This window comes from Giraffa tippelskirchi, chromosome 11, assembly GCF_054371585.1.
Source record: "Giraffa tippelskirchi isolate mGirTip1 chromosome 11, T2T-mGirTip1v1.2.pri, whole genome shotgun sequence".
In the NCBI taxonomy this organism is placed as follows: domain Eukaryota; kingdom Metazoa; phylum Chordata; class Mammalia; order Artiodactyla; family Giraffidae; genus Giraffa; species Giraffa tippelskirchi.
In genome coordinates this window covers 73,730,519-73,744,112 of record NC_137285.1, presented here as the reverse complement: position 1 = coordinate 73,744,112, position 13,594 = coordinate 73,730,519, and the positions used below count along the sequence as shown (strand labels likewise).

The window sequence follows — 13,594 nt, the reverse complement described above, 5'->3', positions numbered from 1 at the left end:
AGGGACATGGCATGGGGGATGGGTCTGCTCACACTTATAAAGGGACTTACTGGGTTAGTCTCAACTGTGGGGTTGGGGTCCTCAGTGGGGCTTCAGTCCACCCAGTCCGGCCCCACAGCTCCCCAGGCAAGCAAGCCCACATCCTTCCTTTGGGGCGAACCCCCTCATCAGCCCTTCCTGACCAGCTTCCTCTTCTTCAGCCCATGCTCTCTCAGCTCAGAGACCCTTTTCCAGAGTCACTCCCACTAGTTCCCCTGAAGGAACTGGAACTAGAACTCCCCAGAGTATATTCTCCAAGTCTGGCATGGGGCCTACAACTCTGATCTCCTCCCCCAACTCATGGCCAGCAACTCCCCCTGCCAGTGCAGGTCAGCTTCCCCAGGGCTCCCCTGCTCAGTCATGGGCAATTAGAGAATTAGAGATGGCTCCCCTGGCCCTCCCATCCTGAGTCCCAGAATGCCTTCCTCGGGTGTGGCCCAGCTCAGTTGCTTCCCCCTTCTTGTACCCTACAGCCTTGACCACCATGTGCCCCCTAGAAAAAGCCTTCAGCTGCAGGAGGGGCCCAGCGTCCCCTCCCCCACAGCCACCTGCCATGGGCAGCATGCTCAATCTGGGGATATGGTGGCAGCGGGTTGGGGGGCTGTCTGGACACAGGCTCCTTCGTGCCCAGCCCAGCTTGACTGAAGTATGAGGCTCAGCTGTTCCCAGATCCTCACCCAGAGGGGAGAGGGGAGGCTTCGGAGGGGCTGGGGGGCTCTCAATTCGAGCTCCCGCTCAGTGTCCCACCTCTCAGATGCTGACAGCAGCTCCTCAGGTGGGCTGGTGCCCCAAGCACAGGGTGCTGGGGGGCTGGTGAGGGAGGCCCAGCTTGGCACCCCCTGGCAGCCACTCTTTCATCTGTGCTCCTCTGCCAGTCCTGCCTGCAGTTCCTGCCAGCAGAGGGGAAGCCCAGGGTGGGGGTCGGGGCCTGCAGGGTCCACAGTGTCCCCACTGGGGGAGGCCTGAAGGGTCAGGCACCTCATGCCAATGCCTTGCTGATGGTAGCTTTTCTCCTGTCTGCACAGAATCGTGCTATGCCCAGCAAGGCCACTAAGAAGGACCGCAGCCTCCATTGGGGCAGCTGGGGCAACCAAATTGAGTTTGTACTGATGAGCATGGGCTATGCCGTGGGCCTTGGTAATGTCTTGTGCTTCCAATATCTCTGCTTTCTCAACGAGGGAGGTACCCATTGGCACAGGGCAGGGGCCACCCACGTGGATAGAGCCCAGCCACCAGGGCCCAGTCACCCTCTTCCGGCACAGACCCCACTCCAGACAGGCTGGCCTCTGGCCCTAATCTCCTTTGCCCCCACCCCTGTCTTAGGTACACTTTACCCCCTGATGTTGGCAACCTAATCTCTCGAGGGGAGGAAAGGTAGAGAGGAAAGCAACCCAACCTCTCAAGTCTCAGTTTTATACCTCCTGCATTTCAACAGCCACCCCCAAAATGATTCAGGGGATATTTGAGGACCCCATCAGCTAATGTGTGTGAAATTGCTTGGTTAAGTCATCAATTCCCACCCAAACATGGCAGCTCTAGGACCTGGGTTCAGCTCAGAACAGATTTCCTGGGAACCCCTGTCAAGTTCAAAAACAGGCTGTGAGCAGTGTGCCTCAGACTGAGGCTCCAGTCCAGGGCATGGCACACCCTCTTGGAAGCCCAGCCAATTGCAAAGGTTCTGCTGTCGGATTCTGAGCAGGAAGAAGGTGGGATCCCCCAAATCTGGCCCTGAGATAGCCCTCTCTCTGCCCACCAGGAGCCTTCATGATCCCCAACTTCATAATGCTTATCTTCTGCAGGATGCCCCTCTTCTTCACGGAACTCTCCTTCGGCCAGTTTGCAAGTAGGGCTGCCTGGTGGTCTGGAGGATCAGCCCCATGTTCAAAGGTGAAGCCTGGATGGGGTACACACACGTGCACGTGTGTACGCACGCGCGTGCGTGTGCGTGCGTGCACACACACACACACACACAGAGGCTCCTGGGGGCCGTGCTGACTCACCCATCTGTATAAAGACTGCCAACCCCTATGGAATCCGGGTGTTGACACGAGGCCCTCATCAATGGCCAAGGCCAGGGATACATGCTGGGATCCATTGTTTACTTGACCTCCACCCTCTCCTTCTACCACATGCATACACAAAAGCCCTTCGCCCACCTTCCCCACCCAGCTCCCAGCTCGCTCCTGCCAAGGCTTTGACCTGCCCCTTCTGTGGCCCTCCATGAAAGCCTGCCCGTTAAGCTCTTCAAAATTAGCTTCACGTCCTTCAGCTAGGTGTGTGAGGCTGCTCCTGCCCCTCCCATCCCCCAGGTGTGGGCTACCGCATGATGGTGGTGTCCACATACATCAGCATCTACTACAACGTGGTCATCTGCATCGCCTTCTACTACTACTTCTCGTCCATGACATCCGTGCTGCCCTGGACCTACTGCAATAACCCTTGGAACACGCCTGACTACGTGAGCTTGCTGGATAACCCCAACATCACCAACAGCTTGCAGCCTCCTGCTCTGCCTGGCAACGTCTCTCAGGCACTCAACCAGACCCTCAAGAGGACAAGCCCCAGCAAGGAGTATTATAGGTGAGGCCCCTATGGGACCTGGGCTTCTAGGGGTTACCCTGGGAGCCTATCTTCAGCCCACCATCTTCACCAAAGGGCAGTAGTCTGCAGTCTAGGGACAGTGCCAGGAATGGAGCAGGGCAGAGGTGTGGGAAGAAATGTAAGGAGCTCGCAGCCCACTTCAGGAGAGGCTGACTCACAAGCTTTGTGAGTTTGTGAGAGTCCTTACACAGCAGCATTGAGGCTCCAACAGTCAGGCAGGTCAGAAGAGGAGGGTCAAGGCAAAGAGTGGTGGCTTCCTGGTAAGCAGAAGAGCACGAGCAGAAGCCCTTAGTCTCAGATGAGCCTGAGGGAAAGCCGTTGTGACGAGGAGTAACAGGTGTGTGGGGAACTCACCAGTCATGTGGTAGCCTACAGGCAGTATGTGACTTTTGGAGGGCTTACAAGTATGAAGCGTGGACCTAACCCAGCAGAACCAAAGAAGAGCTGTGGAAGTTTCCTGAGCCCAGAGCTGTCATTATCAAGTTGTGTTTGGGAAGGGCAGCCTGGAACCCCTGAGCTCTGTGGTGACAGAGAACGGAGTCCCAGGGCTAGCTTGAAGGGAAGCTGTTGCTGGGGCTGTTTGAAACATCTAGTCCCAGCTGGGTGGGTGTGAGGGCACAGCAGGACATCCTAGAAGAAATTGCCACGTCCTGTTGGGGAGCTCATGGGAAGAGGGTTTTGTGGACTGGTTGGCAGGCCTCATTCATTCATTCCACAAACACTTATGGCATCCACTCTGCCGGGCCCTGTGTGCCCATGGGGTATGAACAGTCCTGAGACCACGCCACGAGACGGTCACAGTCTAGAATGGAGATGGGTAGTTAATGCTATTTGGGGCAGGGGCCTCAGTGCAGGTATATGCAGGTGTGTGGTGAGGGCAACAGAAGGTGATCGAGGAGGCTTCCCATGAACTTCTCTCAAGGTCCAGTGTCTAAGACTCTGAGCTTACAATGCCTCCACTGCAGGGGGCACAGGTTCAATACCTCCTCAGGGAACTAAGATCCCACATGACAAGCATGACACAGTCAAAAAATAAATCATAGAAAAAAAAAAACAGGACTTCCCAGAGGAGTGAGAAAGGAAGTATAGAAGGATTGGGGCAAATGGGCAGATGAACTGCAGCCAGGAGGTGGCAGACTGGAGCTGGGGTTGGGAGCAGGTAGGACAGAGAATTGGGACAGAGGAGGCCAGGACATCAAAAGGCACAGGGCTTCCCCTGCTGGTCAGAGGGTTCGAGGTCTTCTCCACATTGTGATGGAGAGTCAGGGCTGAGCAGTGGAGGTCCCAGTGACACTCAAAGTCCTAGCAGGTCCACATCCTCAAAGCCGAGGGCTAGCACTCAGAGCCTCAGGGCCCAGTGTCCCTGGGCTGCTGCTGCTGCATACGTGCTCAATTGTGTCTGACTCTTGGCAACACCATGGACTGTAGCCTGCCAGGTGCCTCTGTCCATGGAATTTTCTGGGCAAGAATACTGGTATGGGTTGCCATTTCCTACTCCAGGGGATCTCCCTGACCCAGGGATTGAACCAGTGTTTCCTGCACCTCCTGCATTAGCAGGCAGATTCTTTACCACTGAGCCACCTGGGAAGGCCCTGTGCTGCGCTATAGATGTTCAAAGACAGTTAAGATGTGGTCACCATCCTCAAGACTCATGGTGGAGACCATAGAGCCCTTGCCTCCCAGTGAGGTTTGGGCAAAATTACCTCTGGGCAGATTCAGTCGTTCAGTCATTGGACGGGTCATTTCCTGAGCACCAAGTAGGTACCGAGAACTGTACTCAGAGCAGGAACAGAGTGGGGAGTAAGAGACTCTGGCCACTTAGTTATTCTGCTACATTTGGGGCATGGTGTGGACTGGGCAACTTGATCTAGACTAGGGAGAACCTTCTGGAAGGTTCCAGAAGCACAAAGTCCGGAGATGCTCCAGAAATTATCACCCCAGGGGCTGTCTTCCAGGGTGGGGCTACTGCTTGGCAAAGCTCAGGAGATTTTATCCAGTGCAATTAGAGGAGAATTTCCCTCCAAGAAAACTAGCCATGGGTCAGGAGGTCCACGGGATGGCCCGCTGAGCTCCACTCCTTGTCCGGGGCTGGAGCCAGGCTTCCCTAAGGAACCTCAGTCCCAGGCAGGACTCCTTCCCTTCAGGATGGCTCCATGCTGCCCCCTCCTGGAAAGCCTAGGTAAGTGACCTTTGAGAGGGTTGTCCAAGCTGGCTTCAGCAAGATGAGGTGAGCAAGCACCCCCATTTCTGGGTACCTACTATGTCCTTATTGTTAAGTTGCTCAGTCGTGCCCAACTCTTTTGCAACCCCCTGGGCTGTAGCTCTCCAGGCTCGTCTGTCGATGGGATTCTCTAGGCAAGAATACTAGAGTGGGTTGCCATTTCCATCTCCAGGGGATCCTCCCAACCAAGAGATCAAACCTAAATCTCCTGCATTGGCAGGTGGGTTCTTTACCCCCGAGCCACCAGGGAACTATGTGCTAGGCATATTATATGATATCACCCCCAATTTCAGATTCAGAGACTGATTCCCTGATGTTAAGGAACTGGGCCGCAATGCTGTGTCAGGGTATACATGTGTCAGGATATGCATGCCCTGCTGTACCTGGTGCCTAATATGAATTAGGCTGATGATACTCTGTAGGCGTTCTGGGTCCACAGTCTCCAGTGACCCTTTGGAAAGCTGCACAATCTCATTTGAGCCCCACAGCAACCCTATTAGATAGTGTGTGCCGGTTTTATAAAATATTCCCGTTTTACAAGTGAACAAAGCAAATCAAGAGAAAGATTGACTCCTTTAAAGGAGAAGAGCTCTTCGGGCAGATTTCTGAGCCCACATCTGCCTTTTGCCTACCCTTTGGCCTCCAGCCTTCCCTGCCCTCACCATGTCTTTACAGCATTACCTTACAGCCCTCTGAGAGCTGATCTGATGCCTGCCAGGCAGGCCCTAAGCTCAGGCCCATGCCCTCATCTCCCCAGCAGACACCTGACACACAATGGGACTTGGATCCCAGCAACCCTCTCTCAAGTCTTCATGCCAGCTCTAGAGCCACACAGACCTCACTCAAATCCTGGCTGTGCTACATACAAGCTTGGCCTTGTGAGGTCACCAAACCTCTTTAAGTCTCAACTGTTCATCAGTTAAGTGGGGGTGGTTACAACATCATTCTTGTTATTATAAAGATGTAGCAGAAATCACTAAGAACAGTGACGGGTGCTCAGTAAGCATAGTGATACCCACTGCTGGAGATGCAGTGAAATAGACAAGAGTGTCTTGTTCTCAAGGTGTTTACCATCTGGTTGGGGAAATTAAAAAATAATGCAGAATAAGTCCAGAGATGTTGTGTGAAAGCCAGCTTGCAAATATGCGTGGTTCTAAAAGTTTTTCAGTTAGTTCTTTGGTCTCAAAAGCACATGGTCCAAAACCAAAACCAAACATTAAATACGGTGCCATAAAAAGAAAGTTAGAGTTCATAAGATTAGCCTTCCAAACTCTTTTTTTTAATTTTTTTATTAAATAAATTTATTTATCTTAGTTGGGGGCTAATTACTTTACAATATTGTAGTGGTTTTTGCCATACATTGACATGAATCAGCCATGGGTTTACATGTGTTCCCCATTCTGAACCCCCTCCCAACTCCCTCCCCATCCCATCCCTCTGGGTCATCCCATTGCCCTAGCCCTGAGCATTTGTCTCATGCATCGAACCTGGAATGGTGTTCTGTTTCACATATGATAATATACATGTTTCAATGCTATTCTCTCAGAACGTCCCACCCTCACCTTCTCCCTCAGAGTCCATAAGACTGTTCTATGCATCTGTGTCTCTTATTCTGTCTTGCATATAGGGTTATCGTTACTATCTTTCAAATTCCATATATATATATGCATTAGTATACTGTATTGGTGTTTTTCTTTCTGGCTTACTTCACTGTGTATAATGGGCTCCAGTTTCATCCATCTCAATATAACTGACTCAAATGTATTGTTTTTAATGGCTGAGTAATATTCCATTGTGTATATGTACCACAACTTCCTTATCCATTCATCTGCTGATGGACATCTAGGTTGCTTCCATGTCCTGGCTATTGTAAACAGTGCTGCAATGAACATTGGGGTACACGCGTCTCTTTCAATTCTGGTTTCCTCGGTGTGTATGCCCAGCAGTGGGGTTGCTTGGTCATATGGCAGTTCTATTCCCAGTTTTTTAAGGAATCTCCACACTGTTCTCCATAGTGGCTGTACTAGTTTGCATTCCCACCAACAGTGTAAGAGGGTTCCCTTTTCTCCACACCCTCTCCAGCATTTATTGCTTGTAGACTTTTGGATAGCAGCCATTCTGACTGGTGTGAAATGGTACCTCATTGTGGCTTTGATTTGCATTTCTCTAATAATGAGAGATGTTGAGCATCTTTTCACGTTTGTTAGCCATCTGTATGTCTTCTTTGGAGAAATGTCTGTTTAGTTCTTTGGCCCATTTTTTTGATTGGGTCGTTTATTTTTCTGGAATTCAGCTGCAGGAGTTACTTGTATATTTTTGAGATTGTTTGTCTGTTGCTTCGTTTGCTATTATTTTCTCCCATTCTGAAGGCTGTCTTTTCACCTTGCTTATAGTTTCCTTTGTTGTGCAAAAGCTTTTAATTTTAATTAGGTCCCATTTGTTTATTTTTGCTTTTATTTCCAATATTTTGGGAGGTGGATCATGGAGGATCCTGCTGTGATTTATGTCGGAGAGTGTTTTGCCTATGTTTTCCTCTAGGAGTTTTATAGTTTCTGGTCTTATGTTTAGATCTTTAATCCATTTGAGTTTATTTTTGTGTATGGTGTTAGAAAGTGTTCTAGTTTCATTCTTTTACAAGTGGTTGGCCAGTTTTCCCAGCATCACTTGTTAAAGAGATTGTCTTTTCTCCATTGTATATTCTTGCCTCCTTTGTCGAAGATAAGGTGTCCATAGGTGTGTGGATTTATCTCTGAGCTTTCTATTTTGTTCCATTGATCTATATTTCTGTCTTTGTGCCAGTATCATACTGTCTTGATGACTGTGGCTTTGTAGTAGAGCCTGAAGTCGGGCAGGTTGATTCCTCCAGTTCCATTCTTCTTTCTCAAGATTGCTTTGGCTATTCAAGGTTTTTTATATTTCCATACAAATTGTGAAATGATTTGTTCTAGTTCTGTGAAAAATACCGTTGGTAGCTTGATAGGGATTGCATTGAATCTATAGATTGCTTTGGGTAGTATACTCATTTTTACTATCTTAATTCTTCCAACCCATGAACACGGTATATTTCTCCATATGTTTGTGTCCTCTTTGATTTCTTTCATTGGTGTTTTATGGTTTTCTATATATAAGTCTTTTGTTTCTTTAGGTAGATATATTCCTAAGTATTTTATTCTTTTTGTTGCAATGGTGAATGGTATTGTTTCCTTAATTTCTCTTTCTGTTTTCTCATTATTGGTGTATAGGAATGCAAGGGATTTCTGTGTGTTAATTTTATATCCTGCAACTTTATTATATTCATTGATTAGCTCTAGTAATTTTCTGGTAGAATCTTTAGGGTTTTCTATGTAGAGGATCATGTCATCTGCAAACAGTGAGAGTTTTACTTCTTCTTTTCCCCTTGTATTGTATGATGAACCCTTGCAATAAGAAAATAATAAAAAGCACTACCAGTTTAACATATGTAACTAGACAAAGTTTTTAGAGAGTCTTTTGAGCAAGGAATGGGTTCTTTACTTTGAATGCTGGTGCTTAAAGTAAATCACCTCTCAGCTGTAGCAGTAAGACCCGGTGGCTATTCTGGAAGGCAGAGCCTCCCAACACGATGTGCCCTAAATAGTGTGCCAGTCCGGTCGGGCCTGGGCAGCCCAGAATCTCCAGCTCTGCTGCCTTCAGCTTTGAGTGGCCTTGTCTATTTGCCCCATGGGCCCAAACTATTTTTTTCTGCATATCCCAAAGGGAAAAAAAATTGGAAAGCACAGCCACAAGGGTCCAGGAGCTACTCCTGGGAGGAGGGGGTGGATCTTATTCATCCCTTTATCTTTAGTTCCCCTATGGACTGAGAGCCTGGAAAGTTTCTGACCCTGATGCCTGTTGAGTGTACCAACACAGAGGCAGGAGTTTGGCACAAGACAGATGTGTTGGTCAGCGCCCTCTGCAGGTCACAATATGAAGGGCGGCCTAGGAGAAGATTTGAGGCAGAGGAGGCCTACTAAGGTGCTTGCAAGTCTGACAGGCTGGTGGGCTGACCAAACACGCAAATCCCGGACGTGGCCACATTGTCCCATGAGGGGCCAGGGTGACCACCCATCACAAGGTATTAAACATGTTTTCATGAGTTTGAGAACAGAGTTGGCAAAAAAAAAAAGTAAAAATAGCTAAGAGTAGAGGACAGCCTATGAGTTATGCTGAGAAGTCTTCACTGAAAGAGGGGAAAGGAGCCTGTATTTTTCTAAATTTATCTACAGATTATCCTGGGTTGAAGTTATGATGCCCATTTTAAAGATGAGGAGACTGAGGGTCAAAGTTTGTCTCCTGCTCATCAGTTCTGGCCTGGACAACTCCAACAGCTAAGCCAGTCCCCCTCCAGATACTCCCCTTTATACTTCCCAGCCCATTTTCCATGATGTCAATTCATTCATCCATTCAGCAAATGCTTATTGGGCATGGCTCTGTGCCAGGCACTTTGCGAACCACTGGAGGGATACGAGAGTGAACAGAACAGACAAAAACCCTTGCTTTCATAGAAGGCAGATAACAAACTGAATAGTAAAATGTACAGTTTGATAGAAAGAGACATACTCTGGAGGAAAACACAGCCAAGAATGGGGTAAGGTGTGCCAGGCTGGGGCTGGGGTTGCAGGTTTAATCCAGGTATCCAGAATAGGCCCCTTTGCAAAGAGGACACCCAAGTAAAGATTTGAAGGAAAGAAGGAGGGAGGCAACCATGTCGACAACCCTAACTGTGTAATTTGTGGGGCCCAGTGCAAAATGAAAAGATGGGGCCTCTTGTTCAAATGCCTTCAGGATTTCAAGATGGCAATGGCAGGACATTAAGCCAAGCACAAGGCCTCCTGAGCACGGGGACCTGTGTGCCTGCACAGATCTCACAACCATGTGGACATGTGGAGATCTGGGGAAATAGTATGTCAGACAGGGAAGAGCATGTGTAAAGGCCCTGAGGTGGGAGTGGGCCTGACACATTTAAGGAACAACAAGGAACCCAATGCAGCTGGAGCAGTGAGTAAGGCGGGAAGGGAGGAGAGGAGATTTGAGAGATGGCAGTTAGGACACAGTGGATCATGAAGGGCTTTGTAGCCACTGTATGGACTTTGTTTTTTCCACGGCCAGAGATGGGAGCTGCTACAAGGTTTTGAGCCAAGGAGAAGCCCTGAGAGACCTCTTCTAAAAACCCTCCAGAAGCTTCTCACTGCTCTCAGAATAAAATCCAAACTTCTCCACCTTGACTTCACAACTTCTCTTGATCTTGTTCCTTCCTATCTTCATCCTTCTCTATTCACCTTCCCTTCTCCTCCAGCCTTCCTGAGTTACCAACATGCCCAGGCAGTTCCTGACCCTGTCCTGCTGGGTCATGACCTGACCCTGACACATGTCCTCAGCCTGGCATGTGCTTTCGTTTCTCTTCACTTACTTTCTCCGCATCCTTCAAACTTTGGCTCAAGCCTCCCCTCTTCCAGGAATGCTTCCAGTGTGTTCCTCCAAATGGGGTTAAGACGCTCCTGGCAGTGCCCACAACACCTGATTTAGGTCAATATGCCCAGCAACTAGCAAGGGCTTAGCACATCAACGTCCAGTAGATTGAAGAAACACAGCTGGCATGGTATAGGGCTCCAGAGAGAGTCATGCATACTCAGGAGAGGAATTCAGTTTCAAATCTAGGCTTGTGTGCTCCAGTGTGTGTGCTAAGTCGCTTTAGTCAAGTCCAACTCTTTGTGACCCCATGGACTATAGTCCTGCATGCTCCTCTGTCCATAGGATTCTCCAGGCAAGGATAGTGAAGTGAGTTGCCATTTCCTCCTCTGGGGGATCTTCCCAACCCAGAGATCAAACCCCTATCTCTTATGTCTCCTGCATTGACAGGCAGGTTCTTTACCACTAGCGCCACCTGGGAAGCCTCTGTCTTTTCTGAGTACTCCACTGCCTCCCTCTGTTCATCAGAGTTGTAGGACTAGTGTGGGTGAAAGTGTCACAGAAACCTTCCTGGAGGAGGTGACGCCAGATAGGGTGCGTCCAGTCTGGAGGAGAGGGCCTTCCTAAAGGAAAGGCCTGGGCTGGGTCTGAGCAGGGACAGGGAGACCTCCACACCCCAGGGGCTGAGGAAGCTAGTCCAGGCCTGGGGTGTGGCCTGCAGACACCCTCGAGGATCCTGGGAAAGACAGCCGGCAGAGAGGCCTGGGAAGGTTGAGGCTGGGGCCTCGCCAAGGCTCTCATCTCAGACAAGCCGGCTGCTGGGACTCCGTGAGAAAGGAGGGAGCTGCAAGGCTGGGCCCTGGCCTTGGGAATGTGTTGCTGGATGGTGCGTCTGGCCCTCAGTGACAGAGTATCCCCTTCCAGGCTCAATGTGCTGAAGCTGTCAAATGCCATCAGAAACTTCGAGTAGGTGTGGTTTCACCTCCTCAGCTGTCTCCTTGTCTCCTGGGTGGTCGTCTTCATCTGCCTCAGCCAAGGGGTCAGGTCTTCAGGAAAGAAAGTCCCCCTCCCTCCAGGATCTGTGTCCATCGAGAAATATCCTACCTCCCCTGCCTGGATTTTGTGTGTGGAGGGGTGGGTGGGAGAGTGATGAAAGCATGTCGGAGGGAAAGAGGGACCAGGGGATCCGTGGTGGTTGAGGGGGCAGGTTGGGGGGTGGATTGGGAAGAGCCCAAAGGAGTCCAGTGGGACCCCTCTCACCCCCAGGTGGTGTACTTTAGGGCCACATTCCCCTACATGGTGCTGACCATCCTGTTCGTCCGTGATGTGACCCTGGAAGGAGCCTCCACAGGCATCAAGTACTACCTGACCCCACAGTGGGGCAAGATCCTGGAGGCCAAGGTGGGCTGTGGGTGGAAGGTGACCTGGAGGGACGAGGAGGGGCAGAGAGGCGCCAGCCTCTGACCACAACTCCTTCAGGTATGAGGGGACGCTGCCTCCCAGATCTTCTACTCGCTGGGCTGTGCGTGGGGTTGTCTCATCACCATGGCTTCCTACAACAAGTTCCACAACAACTGTTACCGTTGAGAGTCTCTCTGCCAGCGCTGGGGCTGCCCCCTGTTCCTGCCCTTTCTTCAGCCTGACCCTGCTTCCCCCAGACCCACCAGATCCAGTGCAGCCTTCTGGCCCACCAGCACCCTCCCTTCCACTCACAGCCTTCAGATCTTGGCAATGCCGGGTCTGGTTCCAGTCACTGCAGAAGAGAGAACACTTAGGCAAAAGAGAGAAGGGGTGACGTTAGTGATGCCCTAGGGGTCTGTAAGGACTCAAGAGCCTCACACCCACTTAAAGAGGCCCAGAACAGACCAGAGAGGAGATTGGGGGTACTTTTGTTCCTAGAACTTTCCCTGTCTCCAAGTCTGCTGGCCCAAATTGGGCAGGAGGAACTAAGCTGCATGTACTGACCACATGTTTCCCTCCCCATTAGACACAGTGTCATCATCAGCATGACTAACTGTGCCACCAGTGTCTATGCCAACTTTGTCATCTTCTCCATCCTGGGCTTCATGGCCAATCACCTGGGCGTGGATGTGTCCAACATGGCAGACCACAGCCCGGGCCTGGCCTTCGTGGCATACCCAGAGGCCCTCACACTGCTGCCCATTGCCCCATTCTGGTCCATGCTCTTCTTCATGCTCATCTTGATGGGGCTGGGCACTCAGGTACGAGGCGCAGGACTCAGGCCTGTGGCTTGAGGTGGGAGGAGGCAGGGCCAAGTGTAGGCCCCTGCTCTGATGGCCGTATCCTGCAGTTTTGCCTCCTAGAGACGCTGGTCACAGGCACTGTGGATGAGGTAGGGAATGAGTGGATCCTGCAGAGAAAGATTTATGTGACCTTGGGCGTGGCTGTGGCTGGCTTCCTTCTGGGCATACCCCTCACCAGCCAGGTAAGAACCAAGGGGAAGGCTGGGCTGGAGTTGCCAGGGTATGGTGGGAAGACAGCAGAGAGAAGGCGAGCGTAGCCTCAGGCACCCCCAACTCAGCTACCCACTGGCCCGTAGACAGGCATCTACTGGCTGCTGCTGATGGACAAATATGTGGCCAGCTACTCCTTGGTCATCATCTCCTCTATCATGTGTGTGTCCATTATGTACATTTATGGGAGTTCTGGGTTTCCACCAGTATTCAACACCTGGAAGACAGACCCCCCCAGCAGGGAGTGGAAATGATGGAGGGAAAGCCCACCATGACCAGGAACAATATACTAAGTCTCATGAGACAACTCGCCATGGTTTCATTATTATCCCCACTTTACAGATGAGGAAACTGAGGCCCTGAGATGTTAAGTAATTGACCCAAGGTTATATAGCTTCCAAGAGTCAGAGCCCTCATGCAAAGCAGGTGGTCTGATCTGGAGCGTTCGTGCTGGGCCCATGCTGCACTAGAAACAAGTTTAGGAGGAGTGGTCTGTGACTACAAACCTTCTGATTTTGTTCCTTTATGATCAGGGTGAGAAGTTGGGGGTGGGGATGGGGGTAGGGGCTGGGGGGGGTGGATTTGCTAGTGTAATGGTCCCTCCACAGAAAAGAGGCAGGGCCATCTCTGAGTGACAGAGGGGTCAGCCTGATGATCAGGGCAGTGTCTTGAGTCATGCTCCCTGTCATGCCAGCTCCTCTGTGCCACAGAGAGGTCAGCACCAGATTTCCACATTGGCTCATGTTTCTGAGAAAAGAAAAAGGCCCCTGAGGGGCTGAGAACTCCATCACATGGGGTGTGGGATCTTCCCAAGCCTGGCACAGGCACCAGC

General features: G+C 50.6%; 1 pseudogene; it reads left to right on the top strand.

Moving 5' to 3' along the window:
* Nucleotides 1-294: 294 nt before the first annotated feature.
* On the top strand, nt 295-13,016 carry LOC145525217 (sodium- and chloride-dependent glycine transporter 1-like; annotated as a pseudogene).
* The last annotated feature ends 578 nt before the right edge of the window (nt 13,017-13,594 follow it).